The 15,528-nt window shown below is 48.4% G+C and overlaps 1 protein-coding gene across 1 annotated transcript in view; it reads left to right on the top strand.

The window, feature by feature from the left end:
- The window catches only part of LOC134572530 (class I histocompatibility antigen, F10 alpha chain-like), an 84,766-nt gene that overhangs the window by 25,531 nt on the left and 43,707 nt on the right, over positions 1-15,528 (top strand). The gene's annotated exons all lie outside the window — the stretch shown is intronic.

The following is a 15,528-nucleotide window of genomic DNA, read 5'->3' as shown; positions in this document are numbered from 1 at the left end:
GCCTGTCCCTACAACACTGCCTTTTCTGAGAAAAGAATGCGTTTACACTGCGGTCTATAATGGCTGTAACTCGGGCAGCCACTAGAGGGACTTCCTAGGTTTGGTCCTGTAAAGATGGAAGGACTGATGTTTAGCGTCTCCGTGCTTGATGGAGGCATTGAACACTCCCCATTGAGAGCAATCAGTGTCTTTAGTATATAAAACAGTGATTCGTATGCAAAAAAAACTACCTCCTCATAGAGGATTGGCTCCATGATGAGGAGGTGCTAACTGTGCATAACAGAGATTTATGGAGTCATTTAAGTGGCTAGGAAGAGCAGGAGGACCTTCCTATCAGTAGTTCTCCTGCTCTGCGTCAAAGATATCCCCCTAGCAAGTGAATATCCTGTCCTGGTTTTTGTTTCTTCTAACTTTGCCTCATAAAAGTTATGTAACAGAACTCCCAGCACCCTGTCAGGAACTTTGAAATGAAATTGCTTTTTTTTTTTTGTTGCATTTTTCAATATACAATTTTTTTTTTAAATTCTTTATTTTTCTGTGCATGAGTTAATATAACAAGCTTTTATGCCATGCCCCAACAGCAGTAGCATGTTTCAACATAGACAGAGTATAACAGTTGTGGCATATAAAATAGATGCACATTTATTTTTTGTATGATGGTTATCAAGAGAAAACAAGCTTAGTATAACATTTTAGTATGCGTTTGTTGCAGTAGCGTCTAGCTGACATTTTGCTTAAATGCAGGTACATGGTTAAGAAACAAATAAAAAAATGAACTGAATCTCAGCATGTGTGCCACAAGGATGAATGTAGGTTATCGAGAGTATACAGTAGCATGTCATATTACAGAAGGACACATCTACACTAGTGGCACGAGTTGGAGAAGCGAGGCTAGGTGTAAGGGAAATCGGAGCTACCAGCCAAACGTACTGACCGCCATGCTTATGAGAGTACGCGAGTGGGTTATTACATGCCTACAATTATAGTGTAAGCAGGCTGGGGCCGACCTCTTGTAGAAGAGTATATTTCACGCTAACACATTAAGGATCATGGTACAAAAAGCTATGCAAGAGAGTGCACATAGTTAAAACATAAGTTAACACGAAACTTGGTCTGTGATTTTCTGCGGTGGGGAGTACGGCAACCAGAGACTGCTAAGCGGCACCAGCGTTACAGCTGCGCAGTTGGTAAATCCAGAGTTACCCTATGCCCAGATTTGGGAGGCATTTTATGGGAACATGGTAGGCACTTCCCGTAGTGGCACAGTATGAGCAGGACATGATAATCCTCAGTCCACATGCAAACAGGTTTGGTCAGTTATTACATTAGCAAATCAACAGCACATGGAGAGACAAAACAATATAAAAACAGCCAGGTGCAAACCATATAAGCACTCCCTCAAGTGCTTTAAATATTCAAATGTATATAGGATATAGAATGCACACCATAACAATCTCAAAAAAATTTTAAATTTTATTATGTACAAAAAAGTACCAGAATGTAAACATATAAGAAAAAATAAATATAAACAAAGTAACAGAAGTAAAGGCAGATACAATAAAATAATAGTAATAAATTACCACAAAAATCCTTACAAGCCTCAGACAGAAACACGAGTCACCAAACCCCCCCAACGTTTCGGCACCAACTGGCTGCCTTTATCAGGTACCCTTGATAAAGGCAGCCAGTTGGTGCCGAAACGTTGGGGGGGTTTGGTGACTCGTGTTTCTGTCTGAGGCTTGTAAGGATTTTTGTGGTAATTTATTACTATTATTTTATTGTATCTGCCTTTACTTCTGTTACTTTGTTTATATTTATTTTTTCTTATATGTTTACATTCTGGTACTTTTTTGTACATAATAAAATTTAAATATTTTTTTGAGATTGTTATGGTGTGCATTCTATATCCTATATACAGTTATTACATTAGAACATTAGCATTAACATTACTCAGAGACTACACTTTGCAATAATGTAATCGTTTTGTCCGTCAGGGCTAGCTAAGCGCCCAGTGGCAACAACTGCCCCTTAGGGATATCCCGCCGGTGGGTGCCTTGTTCTTGCCTCTTTTCGTATGAAAGCAGCCGGTTGCAGGGTGTCACGACAGGAGCTGTGCAAGATGTAAGTCTCGTAATCCCTGGGTAGGTCCGAGTCTGTGGGACCTGGTGCCGGCTTTCCGAGGCTGTAAGAGCTGTACAGTTATCCCATGCCCGTGCGGGGTTGTTGCCTCAGGCTGGTGTGCAGGGCGGCATGCAAGTTGTTAAGGCTGTGGGAAGGGGTATTTTCGTTAGGCCATCGAATGCTCCAGCCCCTCTCACCGTCTCCAGCCTGGGTCGTAGCAGGGGCCATTGTCTTCCCTGGAGGGATCCGCTGTCGTGTCGCTGTGAGGCGTGATTTTCGGGGTCTTGGGCGGCGGTAGGGCCTCCTCTTGTTGGGTCTGTAGGTTGGTGCACTTAGCCTCTTAGATCTATGCCAGGGAGTGGGTTGCCGAGCCAGCGTTCTGTCTGGAGGTTGCGCCTTGGGAGCGGGTGCAGTCAGACGTCGACTCCTTGCCTCCACTCTCCTCCAGAACCGCTGGCAGATCTCATCAAATGCCGTTAGGAATTTGGTTTCCCATTCTCGGGCGGCCGGCCCCTCACCACTCATAGCGAGATTTTCAGCGGCCATCTTGAACCTCGTGGGATCTGCTGTCGTTAGGTGATTTTTGCTTGTCACATTGTAGACCGGGATAACCCCCGCCGGTCTGTGGGGGGGGGAACGGGTACCTTGCTCGAGCATCCCTGTTGGTTGCCGCGGCGGGAGAGCGGCCGTCTCTCCCACTCTAGCCAGGCTTGCAGGCCGCAGATGTCGCGTGTGTGAGGCTGACCCGAAAAGCATTGTGTTTGGCATGAATGTGTAGCTTGCGTTGTCCCCTGGTGTCCGGTGGCTGGTTTCAGGTCAATAAGTGCTTGTTTTAGTCGAGAATAAGTAAGAAACCGCCACCTAGAGCAGGAGCTGCGGTAACGTGCGACTGCTCCGCTCCGAGATCAGGCCCGCCCCCTCAATATACAATTTTAACAGCGTCGCTGTTGCTCTGCCATTAACCCCTTAAGGACCAAACTTCTGGAATAAAAGGGAATCATGACATGTCACACATGTCATGTGTCCTTAAGGGGTTAAAGAACACTCCAACCAAGGCTGGTGCAAGGATTTCTGGCTACACAGGCAGAGACTCGTTTTGTCAACCCCCCTCCAGTAGTGTGTAGGCCTATGTGTCCGTTAACTCCTCTTTACCACTCAATCATCCTTCTGCCCAATTTTTGTATCTTACCTTCTCTTTGTGTCACCGTTTGCATTTTGTATACCACTTTTGTAGATTTTATTCCTGCTTTAGTGAAGTCATGCTACAAGTAGCAACTGTAAGAAACTCTGTGCACCCTATCCTGCCTGTTACAAGGATTTTGCTCCCAAAGCATGGCAAGGGTGCATGTGCAGCAAATGCTACAATGCGCCAGCATTTAGATGGCCTGCCCCCTTAAAATGTAGGTCTGAGGAGTGGCCACTGGAGGTGTTCCTCTGAAAAGGCAGTGTTATCAGCAAAACGGCTGCAGGGACAGTCTATAGACACCAGAACAAATGCATTAAGCTGTAGCTGTTCTGGTGACTATAGGGTCCCTTTAATAGTTTTGTTAAAAAATAAATAAATGCTGATTTCTGATATAAAAGTAAGATAGAAGGGACATCTCTTAATCCCTAAAACATTGCAGCAAACTGAACTATTTCAGAGATTGTCCAGACTATTACTTGGAAAGAGGGATGTGTTGTGCACAGATTAAAATAAATCCAATGAATCTTTTCTACCCGCAGTTACTAGTATTGCCCACTAGATGTCACCATAGGATAAGGATTCAGGATAGCGGTTAGGTCTGTGCCGTAATCACAGCATATTGTAAAAGTATGTTTGGTATGAATTCCCTTCATTGTGTGTCAACTTTATAATGCTGAGCAGCTCCTCATTAACCATTCACTCACACTGTCACTCACTCATTCCCCTCACACTGCCACTTACAGACTGTCATTGAAATCTTCCTGAGTTTTGTCAGTCATCCACTCCCTGCATCATCTGCACAATCCCAGTATCACTCACACTCAGTGTCTGTCACTCTTACTCACACTCAGTGTCTGTCACTCTCACTCCCGGTATCTCTCACACTCAGTGTCTGTCGCTCTCACTCACACTCAGCGTCTGTCGCTCTCACTCACACTCAGCGTCTGTCGCTCTCACTCACACTCAGCGTCTGTCGCTCTCACTCACACTCAGCGTCTGTCGCTCTCACTCACACTCAGCGTCTGTCGCTCTCACTCACACTCAGCGTCTGTCGCTCTCACTCACACTCAGCGTCTGTCGCTCTCACTCACACTCAGCGTCTGTCGCTCTCACTCACACTCAGCGTCTGTCGCTCTCACTCACACTCAGCGTCTGTCGCTCTCACTCACACTCAGCGTCTGTCGCTCTCACTCACACTCAGCGTCTGTCGCTCTCACTCACACTCAGCGTCTGTCGCTCTCACTCACACTCAGCGTCTGTCGCTCTCACTCACACTCAGCGTCTGTCGCTCTCACTCACACTCAGCGTCTGTCGCTCTCACTCACACTCAGCGTCTGTCGCTCTCACTCACACTCAGCGTCTGTCGCTCTCACTCACACTCAGCGTCTGTCGCTCTCACTCACACTCAGCGTCTGTCGCTCTCACTCACACTCAGCGTCTGTCGCTCTCACTCACACTCAGCGTCTGTCGCTCTCACTCACACTCAGCGTCTGTCGCTCTCACTCACACTCAGCGTCTGTCGCTCTCACTCACACTCAGCGTCTGTCGCTCTCACTCACACTCAGCGTCTGTCGCTCTCACTCACACTCAGCGTCTGTCGCTCTCACTCACACTCAGCGTCTGTCGCTCTCACTCACACTCAGCGTCTGTCGCTCTCACTCACACTCAGCGTCTGTCGCTCTCACTCACACTCAGCGTCTGTCGCTCTCACTCACACTCAGCGTCTGTCGCTCTCACTCACACTCAGCGTCTGTCGCTCTCACTCACACTCAGCGTCTGTCGCTCTCACTCACACTCAGCGTCTGTCGCTCTCACTCACACTCAGCGTCTGTCGCTCTCACTCACACTCAGCGTCTGTCGCTCTCACTCACACTCAGCGTCTGTCGCTCTCACTCACACTCAGCGCCTGTCGCTCTCTCTCACACTCAGCGCCTGTCGCTCTCACTCACACTCAGCGCCTGTCGCTCTCACTCACACTCAGCGTCTGTCGCTCTCACTCACACTCAGCGTCTGTCGCTCTCACTCACACTCAGCGTCTGTCGCTCTCACTCACACTCAGCGTCTGTCGCTCTCACTCACACTCAGCGTCTGTCGCTCTCACTCACACTCAGCGTCTGTCGCTCTCACTCACACTCAGCGTCTGTCGCTCTCACTCACACTCAGCGTCTGTCGCTCTCACTCACACTCAGCGTCTGTCGCTCTCACTCACACTCAGCGTCTGTCGCTCTCTCTCACACTCAGCGTCTGTCACTCTCTCTCACACTCAGCGTCTGTCACTCTCTCTCACACTCAGCGTCTGTCACTCTCTCTCACACTCAGTGTCTGTCACTCTCTCTCACACTCAGCGTCTGTCACTCTCTCTCACACTCAGTGTCTGTCACTCTCTCTCACACTCAGTGTCTGTCACTCTCTCTCACACTCAGTGTCTGTCACTCTCTCTCACACTCAGTGTCTGTCACTCTCTCTCACACTCAGTGTCTGTCACTCTCTCTCACACTCAGTGTCTGTCACTCTCTCTCACACTCAGTGTCTGTCACTCTCTCTCACACTCAGTGTCTGTCACTCTCACTCACACTCAGTGTCTGTCACTCTCTCTCACACTCAGTGTCTGTCACTCTCTCTCACACTCAGTGTCTGTCACTCTCTCTCACACTCAGTGTCTGTCACTCTCTCTCACACTCAGTGTCTGTCACTCTCTCTCACACTCAGTGTCTGTCACTCTCTCTCACACTCAGTGTCTGTCACTCTCTCTCACACTCAGTGTCTGTCACTCTCTCTCACACTCAGTGTCTGTCACTCTCACTCACACTCAGTGTCTGTCACTCTCTCTCACACTCAGTGTCTGTCACTCTCCCTCACACTCAGTGTCTGTCACTCTCTCTCACACTCAGTGTCTGTCACTCTCTCTCACACTCAGCGTCGGTCACTCTCTCTCACACTCAGCGTCTGTCACTCTCTCTCACACTCAGCGTCTGTCACTCTCTCTCACACTCAGTGTCTGTCACTCTCTCTCACACTCAGTGTCTGTCACTCTCACTCACACTCAGTGTCTGTCACTCTCACTCACACTCAGTGTCTGTCACTCTCACTCACACTCAGTGTCTGTCACTCTCACTCACACTCAGTGTCTGTCACTCTCTCTCACACTCAGTGTCTGTCACTCTCTCTCACACTCAGTGTCTGTCACTCTCTCTCACACTCAGTGTCTGTCACTCTCTCTCACACTCAGTGTCTGTCACTCTCTCTCACACTCAGTGTCTGTCACTCTCACTCACACTCAGTGTCTGTCACTCTCTCTCACACTCAGTGTCTGTCACTCTCTCTCACACTCAGTGTCTGTCACTCTCACTCACACTCAGTGTCTGTCACTCTCTCTCACACTCAGTGTCTGTCACTCTCTCTCACACTCAGTGTCTGTCACTCTCACTCACACTCAGTGTCTGTCACTCTCTCTCACACTCAGTGTCTGTCACTCTCCCTCACACTCAGTGTCTGTTTTTGCAGGTTTCCATTCCTTCCAGTTGATGTACGGCTGTGAGCTGAGAGATGATGGCAGTATCGGGGGGTATCAGCAATACGGTTATGACGGGAAGGATTTGCTGGCTCTGGATACCGAGCGCTGGGTTTATATTCCGATCACAGACCAGGCTCAGATCAGCGCACAGAGATGGAACAGCCCGGAGGTGAGAAAGGGGGAGAGAAACAAGAATTACCTGGAGAATCTCTGCATCGAATACCTGAGAAAATACATCCAGTACGGCAAGGAGGAGCTGGACAGGAGAGGTGGGTGCTGGGTATGGGGGAGGGGCTACACGGCAAGGGGGAGGGGGTGCTGTGTATGGGGGAGGGGCTGCACGGGGAGGTGGGGCTGGGTATGGGGGAGGGGCTGCACGGGGAGGTGGGGCTGGGTATGGGGGAGGGGCTGCACGGGGAGGTGGGGCTGGGTATGGGGGAGGGGCTGCACGGGGGAGATGGGGGAGGGGCTACAAGGGGAGGTGGGGCTGGGTATGGGGAGCTATACGGGGGATGGGTGAGGAGCTGGACAGGAGAGGTGGGTGTGGGGGAGGGGCTACACGGGAGAGATAGGGGAGGGGCTACACGGTGGGGGCATGGTATGGGTGAGCATAGACATATGGCTGTATGTATTAGGCAGGGGCGGGGTTGTGTTGTGGGGGTGGAGTTATGTTGGCGGGGGCGGGGTTGTGATGTGGGGGTGGGGTTATGTTGGCGGGGGCGGGGTTATGTTGGCGGGGGCGGGGTTGTGATGTGGGGGTGGGGTTATGTTGGCGGGGGCGGGGTTGTGCTGGTGGGGCGGAGTTTTCCCAATTTCGGGAAGAATGGCCAGATAACGACTTGCTGTCTTTGTGTCAGTTGTCGATGAGACTGTCCTTAGTCCTCTGTCTGGATTCGTTTCGCAGAGTGTCTGATATGAGAGCTTTCAACGCCGGCAGGAGATGGGGAGCTGTACTGCAGATACTGTGGGCGGGGTTATATGGGGGGCGGGGTTATACCGGCAGGAGATGGGTAGCTGTACTGCGGATACTGGGGGCGGGGTTATATCGGGGGGCGGGGTTATACCGGCAGGAGATGGCTAGCTGTACTGCAGATACTGTGGGCGGGGTTATACAGGCAGGAGATGGGTAGCTGTACTACGGGGGCGGGGTTATATCGGGGGGCGGGGTTATACCGGCAGGAGATGGGTAGCTGCTATGATAGTCATAGTGTTCTCTGTCTATGCATACAGCTACCCCTGGCTCTCTCTGCCTCCTCATTATAAATCAACCCCCCCCTCCACCCTGCACAGCCTGCCATTCCACCCAGCTCTCCCCCTGCACAGTCTGCCATTCCATCCAGCTCTCCACCTCCACCCTTCACAGCCTGCCATTCCATCCAGCTCTCCACCTCCCTCTGCACAGTCTGCCATTCCATCCAGCTCTCCCCCACCCCCTGCACAGTCTGCCATTCCATCCAGCTCTCCCCCACCCCCTGCACAGTCTGCCATTCCATCCAGCTCTCCACCTCCCTCTGCACAGTCTGCCATTCCATCCAGCTCTCCCCCTCCCCCTGCACAGTCTGCCATTCCATCCAGCTCTCCCCCTCCCTCTGCACAGTCTGCCATTCCATCCAGCTCTCCACCTCCCCCTGCACAGTCTGCCATTCCATCCAGCTCTCCCCCTCCCCCTGCACAGTCTGCCATTCCATCCAGCTCTCCACCTCCCCCTGCACAGTCTGCCATTCCATCCAGCGCTCCCTCTGCACAGTCTGCCGTTCCATCCAGCTCTCCACCTCCCTCTGCACAGTCTGCCATTCCATCCAGCTCTCCACCTCCCTCTGCACAGTCTGCCATTCCATCCAGCTCTCCACCCCCCCTGCACAGTCTGCCATTCCATCCAGCTCTCCCCTCCCCCTGCACAGTCTGCCATTCCATCCAGCTCTCCCCCTCCCTCTGCACAGTCTGCCATTCCATCCAGCTCTCCACCTCCCCCTGCACAGTCTGCCATTCCATCCAGCTCTCCCCTCCCCCTGCACAGTCTGCCATTCCATCCAGCTCTCCCCTCCCCCTGCACAGTCTGCCATTCCACCCAGCTCTCCCCCTCCCCCTGCACAGTCTGCCATTCCATCCAGCTCTCCCCCTCCCCCTGCACAGTTTGCCATTCCATCCAGCTCTCCCCCTCCCCCTGCACAGTCTCCCATTCCATCCAGCTCTCCACCTCCCTCTGCACAGTCTGCCATTCCATCCAGCGCTCCCCCTCCCCCTGCACAGTCTGCCATTCCATCCAGCTCTTCCCCTGCACATTGTGGGGATATATATGGGATAATAATAGTAAACAGAGAGAATTACCCACTATTTTAATGCTCAGATCCCAAAGAACGTATCGTGTAAGTGAAATGTATACCATATAAATAAAATCACAAATTGTTTATAAAATAGATACATTTTTATTTTTAACAATTTAAATAATAATAATGAGTAACATGCATGACAATAATCAATGAATATTCAGTATAATATGAATATGCAATACAATATGGTAATATAAACTTCCACTGGTTAATACAGTATAGAGTCTACTACATAGCTGTCAAGACAGATTTACTATTGTCTTTCACAGAGACAAAGAAAAAGTTTAACGGAGAGAAGAGAATCCCCCGCCCTGCGGAGCTCAGTCTGCGTTTTTTTTTTTTTTTCGCTCTGGTTTTTTATTTTTAGTTCGACGGGTATGATGTTTTTTTATTTGGCCTTTTTTGGGGCTGAAAAATGAAGATTTTAGAAAAAAGAAGACGTTGAATGGTAAGTTTAATTTTACTTTACAGGTTAGAAATTTTATTCCCCCCTCACTATTTTTTAGGGTGAGGGGGGTAGGTAGGGGCATTTTTATTTGGGTGGGGGGTGGGTGACTAGGGGCTTGGGGACCCCTAGTCACCTTAATGGGGGGGGAATTTACTTAGTGCATCCACCCGCCGCCCAGGGGTGGGGGCGGGGGGAGGACAGTAGGTCCCCCCCCCCCATTATCATTATGGCCCCCACCCGCCGCCCAGGGGTGGGGGCCGGGGGTGGGAGGACAGTAGGTCCCCCCCCTTATTACTATTATGGCCCCCACCCGCCGCCCAGGGGTAGGGGCCGGGGGGGAGGACAGTAGGTCCCCCCCCTTATTACTATTATGGCCCCCACCCGCCGCCCAGGGGTGGGGGCCGAGGGGGAGGACAGTAGGTCCCCCCCCTTATTACTATTATGGCCCCCACCTGCCGCCCAGGGGTGGGGGCCGGGGGGGGAGGACAGTAGGTCCCCCCCTTATTACCATTATGGCCCCCACCCACCGCCCAGGGGTGGGGGCCGGGGGAGGACAGTAGGTGTCCCCCCCTTATTACCATTATGGCCCCCACCCGCCGCCCAGGGGTGGGGGCCGGAGGGGGGAGGACAGTAGGTCCCCCCCCCTTATTACCATTATGGCCCCCACCCGCCGCCCAGGGGTGGGGGCCGGAGGGGGGAGGACAGTAGGTGTCCCCCCCCTTATTACCATTATGGCCCCCACCCGCCGCCCACAGGTGGGGGCCGGCGGGGGAGGACAGTAGGTCGTCCCCCCCCCCATTACCATTTTTTTTACAGTGAGCAGCCCCTACTCTCGGTATAGCGAGTAGGGGCATTGGGGAGATTTTAATCTCCCTTATGCTATTATGGGGGTCATATTGACCCCCATAGAGTGAGGGGGGGACCTGGGAGCTTATGAAGTGGCAGGGAGCACAGCTCCCTGCCGCTTCTGTCTTTACATATTACAAGGAGGGAGCTGCACGCCGGTAGCTCCCTCCTTGTAATAAACCGAACAAACGAACACTGATATTCTGTGTTTGTTTGTTCGTTTGATTTTTTTCTATTCATTCATTCGTCTGTCTGATGAATGAAGGAATAGGTGAAATTCCCGTTCGCATGTCCAGGTGTTTCACTGGGCATGTGTGGGAATCTCACAGTCTGTGTAGTGTGGGTAGATGACGTGTCCCACAGGGACTTCATCTACCCACACAAAGATGGCGGCACCCTGAATAAAGATCGGGGCAGAAGATAAAGAATAAAAAATAGGTAATGTGGGGGGGCTTAGGGGCATTTGGGGGTGACTAAGGGGTCAATTGGATGTAGTGGAGGCGGGAGGGGGGGTTAATAAAAAAACAGGATTCGGCATGACAGTGCCGCTTTAACGGATCCATCTGCTACAAAAGTATCAATCTGGACACAAGAACAAGCTTTTAAATTATCAGCCTCCATAAGGATATCATCCAGCAGTTAAGGCTCCAATTGCCAAACGGGTCTTGCTGCCTGTGAAGGAGTGGGAATATATTCCACAGGAACACTTTACTTATTTTTTTATATCACTGACTCTGTTGCATCATTTAGTGATTATTGGAACCCATCATCACTTATTTTTACTGTGTTAGTAGCTATTTATAGCAATAGTTAGTGTTTTGAACATAATACATTTTTATTATTTTATACAATTTACGTTTATTGGTATATTCCTATTTAATACTCTCTCTCTCTCTCTCTATATATATATATATATATCTTGCACACCACTGGGGAAGTGTGCATAGACATATAGGCTCTGCACAATATTGCTAATATATCTGTATTAGAACCAATTAGAATCTACTATGGGACCGATCTACTAAGCGCTTACACTTTCAATGCACTATTTGTTCTAAGATTTTAGGAATAATCTTTTATGTGTTTAGCAGCTAATAATTTAATACTGTTTTACCATTATTCTTAGTATTATTTGCACTTTTTTGTTTAACAATTTTAACTCTAATAATATAAGGAGCTGAAAGGATTTCTCTGCTACACATTTGATCAAGAACCAGTATCAAATATACACCATATAACAGCACTTCCTACGAGAGTAATATTGAATAGATTGCTATAACAACTGTAGAAATAAATTAATAACCTACCTTTGGTAAAGCATTGGATTGGCTGAGATCTTCAAGATTGATGATCTCAGCCAAAGAGAAGGTGCGGGCAGCGGAATTAGCCACAATGACACTGGTGCGGCATGAAAAAAAGGCAAGACATTCTACAAACTTCCTCCAGAAACAATTAAATGTGTTTACATTATTTTCCCATTCTCTTATCTCAGTTCGCCCAGAGGTGAAGGTTTTCAGTCAGCAATCAGATGGGGTCACCGAGCTTCATTGCCAGGTGTACGGGTTTTACCCCCGGGATGTGGATGTGAATTGGAAGAAAAATGGGGTAGAGATACCCACGGATGAGGCCAAACAGGTTCTCCCCAATACTGACGGTACTTATCAGATCAGGGCCACAGTGGAAGTACAACCAGTGGAGGGAGAGAGTTACGCCTGTCACGTGGATCACAGCAGCCTGAAAGAGCCACTCATTGTGATATGGGGTAAGTGTCAGCTGTAATTACTGAAATTACTTCCCAATCTTACTGTCACTGAGAATGGGATTTGGAGCCTCTATTTTAGTGTGTATATTTTACTTTCTTACACACTTAATTTAAAAAAAAAATCCTTTATACCAAGAAATATGTAAAAACCATACACATTTTAGTTTCTGTTCTAAGAAAAGGAACTGTTCAACCACCATAGCAGCCTATGCTTGTTATTAGAACAGGGTTGTGACTAGGTTACAAAAATACCCGGGTCTGACCCCAAACAAGGTTTGATTACCACTTTCCTAAGGTCTTACCATTGACTCCTCCCATGCTCCTAAGACTGGATGTGGCAGATGCTGCCACGGGTGCCCATTGCACCAGGTAATTAGGTAGAAGCATAGAATGTGATGGCAGATAAGAACCATTCGACCCATCTAGTCTGCCCAGTTTTTAAAAATACTTTAATTAGTCCCTTGCCTTATCTTATAATTAGGATAGCTTTATGCCTATCCCACGCATGCTTAAACTCCTTTACTGTGTTAACCTCTACCACTTCAGCTGGAAGGCTATTCCATGCATCCACTACCCTCTCAGTAAAGTAATCCTTCCGGATATTATTTTTAAACCTCAGCCCCTCTAATTTAAGACTATGTCCTCTTGTTGTGGTAGTTTTTCTTCTTTTAAATATAGTCTCCTCCTTTACTGTGTTGATTCCCTTTATGTATTTAAATGTTTCTGTCATATCCCCCCTGTCTCGTCTTTCCTCCAAGCTATACATGTTAAGATCCTTTAACCTTTCCTGGTAAGTTTTATCCTGCAATCCATGAACCAGTTTAGTAGCCCTTCTCTGAACTCACTCTAAAGTATCTATATCCTTCTGGAGATACGGTCTCCAGTACTGCGTACAATACTCCAACTGATATCTCACCAGTGTTTTGTACAATGCCATGAGCACTTCCCTCTTTCTACTGCTAATACCTCTCCCTTGCAGTTTATTGATAAGCCTTCTATGCTAAAATGGTTTCGCCTTGCTAAAATGGTTTCTTACTGTGGGATGGAATCAGGGCACTCCTGGCACCATAACAACTGCGGCGTGCTGGTGTGTTCCTTTAAGACATGGTCACATGAGAGCTTTATTATAACTCTGTAAGGCCATGAGCAGGGTACAGATTCACACCCATGTTATTACCATACATTGTAATTAACCACAGATATAGGATTGTATGTATAATATGTGAAGATACTTGGATTCCAGCTTCTCTTGTCGATACAATCTCAGAGGATCTTAATATATTCTCCCGGCAGCTGCTGTCAGGATATGATACCAGTGATAACATGACATACAGGCAGAATGGGACATTTTAACAACTTCTATTATTAATTTTTAGACTATTTATCTTTAAGAAAATATTTTATTTCTGTTATACAGGTCCCAAGCCAGATAGTGGGAATATTGGCGTGATTATTGGTATTGTTGTTGGTGCACTGATCGTCCTCGTTCTTGTTGTTGGGATTATTCTGTGGAGGAAGAAGAGTTCAGGTAAGACACAGACAGGAGGATGATGCCTTATACCAGCTATACAGAGTATTCCTTCCTAGTGGGTTTAAACGGTTTATATTTACACACACTGTGTGATCACTGGCCTTTTACTGTATCTGACTGATAGGGCTCCAGTTTTCATCCTTATGTTCACTTTTTATTACCCGATAAACAATACTGAGATCTATACAGCCAGTTTCTAATTCTGTTATTCCCTTTGCTTTTCAGGAAACAAGCCAGATTATGCTCTTGGTAAGTTACATATTTATTCTGTTAATACAATAAACACAGCTGGGACATTGGGACATCGCGTAAAGGAACACTCGACGGTTAAAGAGACATATTTTTATTTTTAACCTTAGTGTGTTTCTGTATTCTGTTAGATTTAGGGTCCCCCTTGTACAATTAATCACCACAAAAGAAACACCATAAAACATGACTGCAATCCTGGTCCATCTCAGAAATGTTTCATTAAGCTAAAGTTGTTTTGGTGTTTAGAGTATCCCTATAACTATTTTCTAAAGGTGAAATGGAGTAAATAACATCACCATGAAGATATTATATGAACACCCCACACTCCTAAAGCACGTTAGCTTGCTTAAGTGTTTTATGTGTGAAGTGTGTCCTATTTTTCTCATTGTACAAAAAGTGCAGATTTCATTAGAAATTGGTGTCATAGTTTTAATTCACACAACCAATCAGGGGAGGGCTGGCAGCCTTAGGCCTGGGGGGCAAAACCAGTCAAGTGGCCCATTGCGCCACCAAATCAGTTCACCATCCATGCCCACCTTTTCCTGGTTTTATAACGGATATTGATGTTATGCTAATCAGTAGCTCTTTGCCATACCCACTCCTTCACGGCTCTGACTTTCAATGTTGTCAGAGCACAGGCTGAGAATCTCTGAGCCTGTGCTCTGACTCACTAACTGAGCGCCGGAACCACGAGGGAGAGGATATGATCTGACTGCACCTACTGCTGGTGCGCACCAGTGGACCACCAGCGAATCGTTTAAATTAAATATGCTGGTGTACCCAACTTGTGAGCTGTGTTGACCGCCGGGTGCCTCTGTTGTCATGGCACCCTGCGTGACCGCACAGCTTGCCCACCCCAACGGCTGGCCCTGCTGACACACACTGACGTTACTACTTAGACATCCCTCAATATTAATACAGACATCAGAGTAAACACCAATAAACTGTGGAAACAGAGCTGATCCCCCCAAATTTATAAAGGTTTGCTTAGAGGATTTATTCAAGATTAAATCATGCCTCCTCCTCTCTCTCCCCCATGCGCTGCTCTGTAGGCTGGGAGGAAGTGAAGAGTAATCACAGTCTCCCAGCACAACGCCACCTGTGGCTGCATGGGGAACAGCTGTTTAATGCAATGCTTGCAGGACGGCTAGCTGCCGCAGAACCTCTTTGTTTCCGTCTCTGCAAAGGGCTCCAGGCACTGCTCGTTGTGAGTGTGAGCCACTGTAAATTAGGGGCAGAGGGCACTTGCACTGCGGTCAAGACGGGTCTGGGCAGAAGGAGAGTGCAGTGCAATCAGTGCACTCCCCTCCTGTGGGTCACCAGTACACTGGTGCACCTGCCCAGGATCAGAGCCGGTGCAAGGATTTTTGCCGCCCTAGACAAAATATAAATTTGCCGCCCCCCCATGTGACATCACAATGCCCCACCCATATGATCTGCCATATGAACTAAAGCCAGTGCTGCACACAGTGTGTGTTTACATTAAAAAGCCTGCAGGGACCAGCTATAGACACCAGAACCACTTCATTAAGCTATAGTGT

The sequence above is a fragment of the Pelobates fuscus genome, chromosome 9 (genome assembly GCF_036172605.1).
Source record: "Pelobates fuscus isolate aPelFus1 chromosome 9, aPelFus1.pri, whole genome shotgun sequence".
Lineage (NCBI taxonomy): Eukaryota > Metazoa > Chordata > Amphibia > Anura > Pelobatidae > Pelobates > Pelobates fuscus.
The sequence above is the reverse complement of the archived record's forward strand: the minus strand, read 5'-3'. Positions and strand labels throughout refer to the sequence as shown.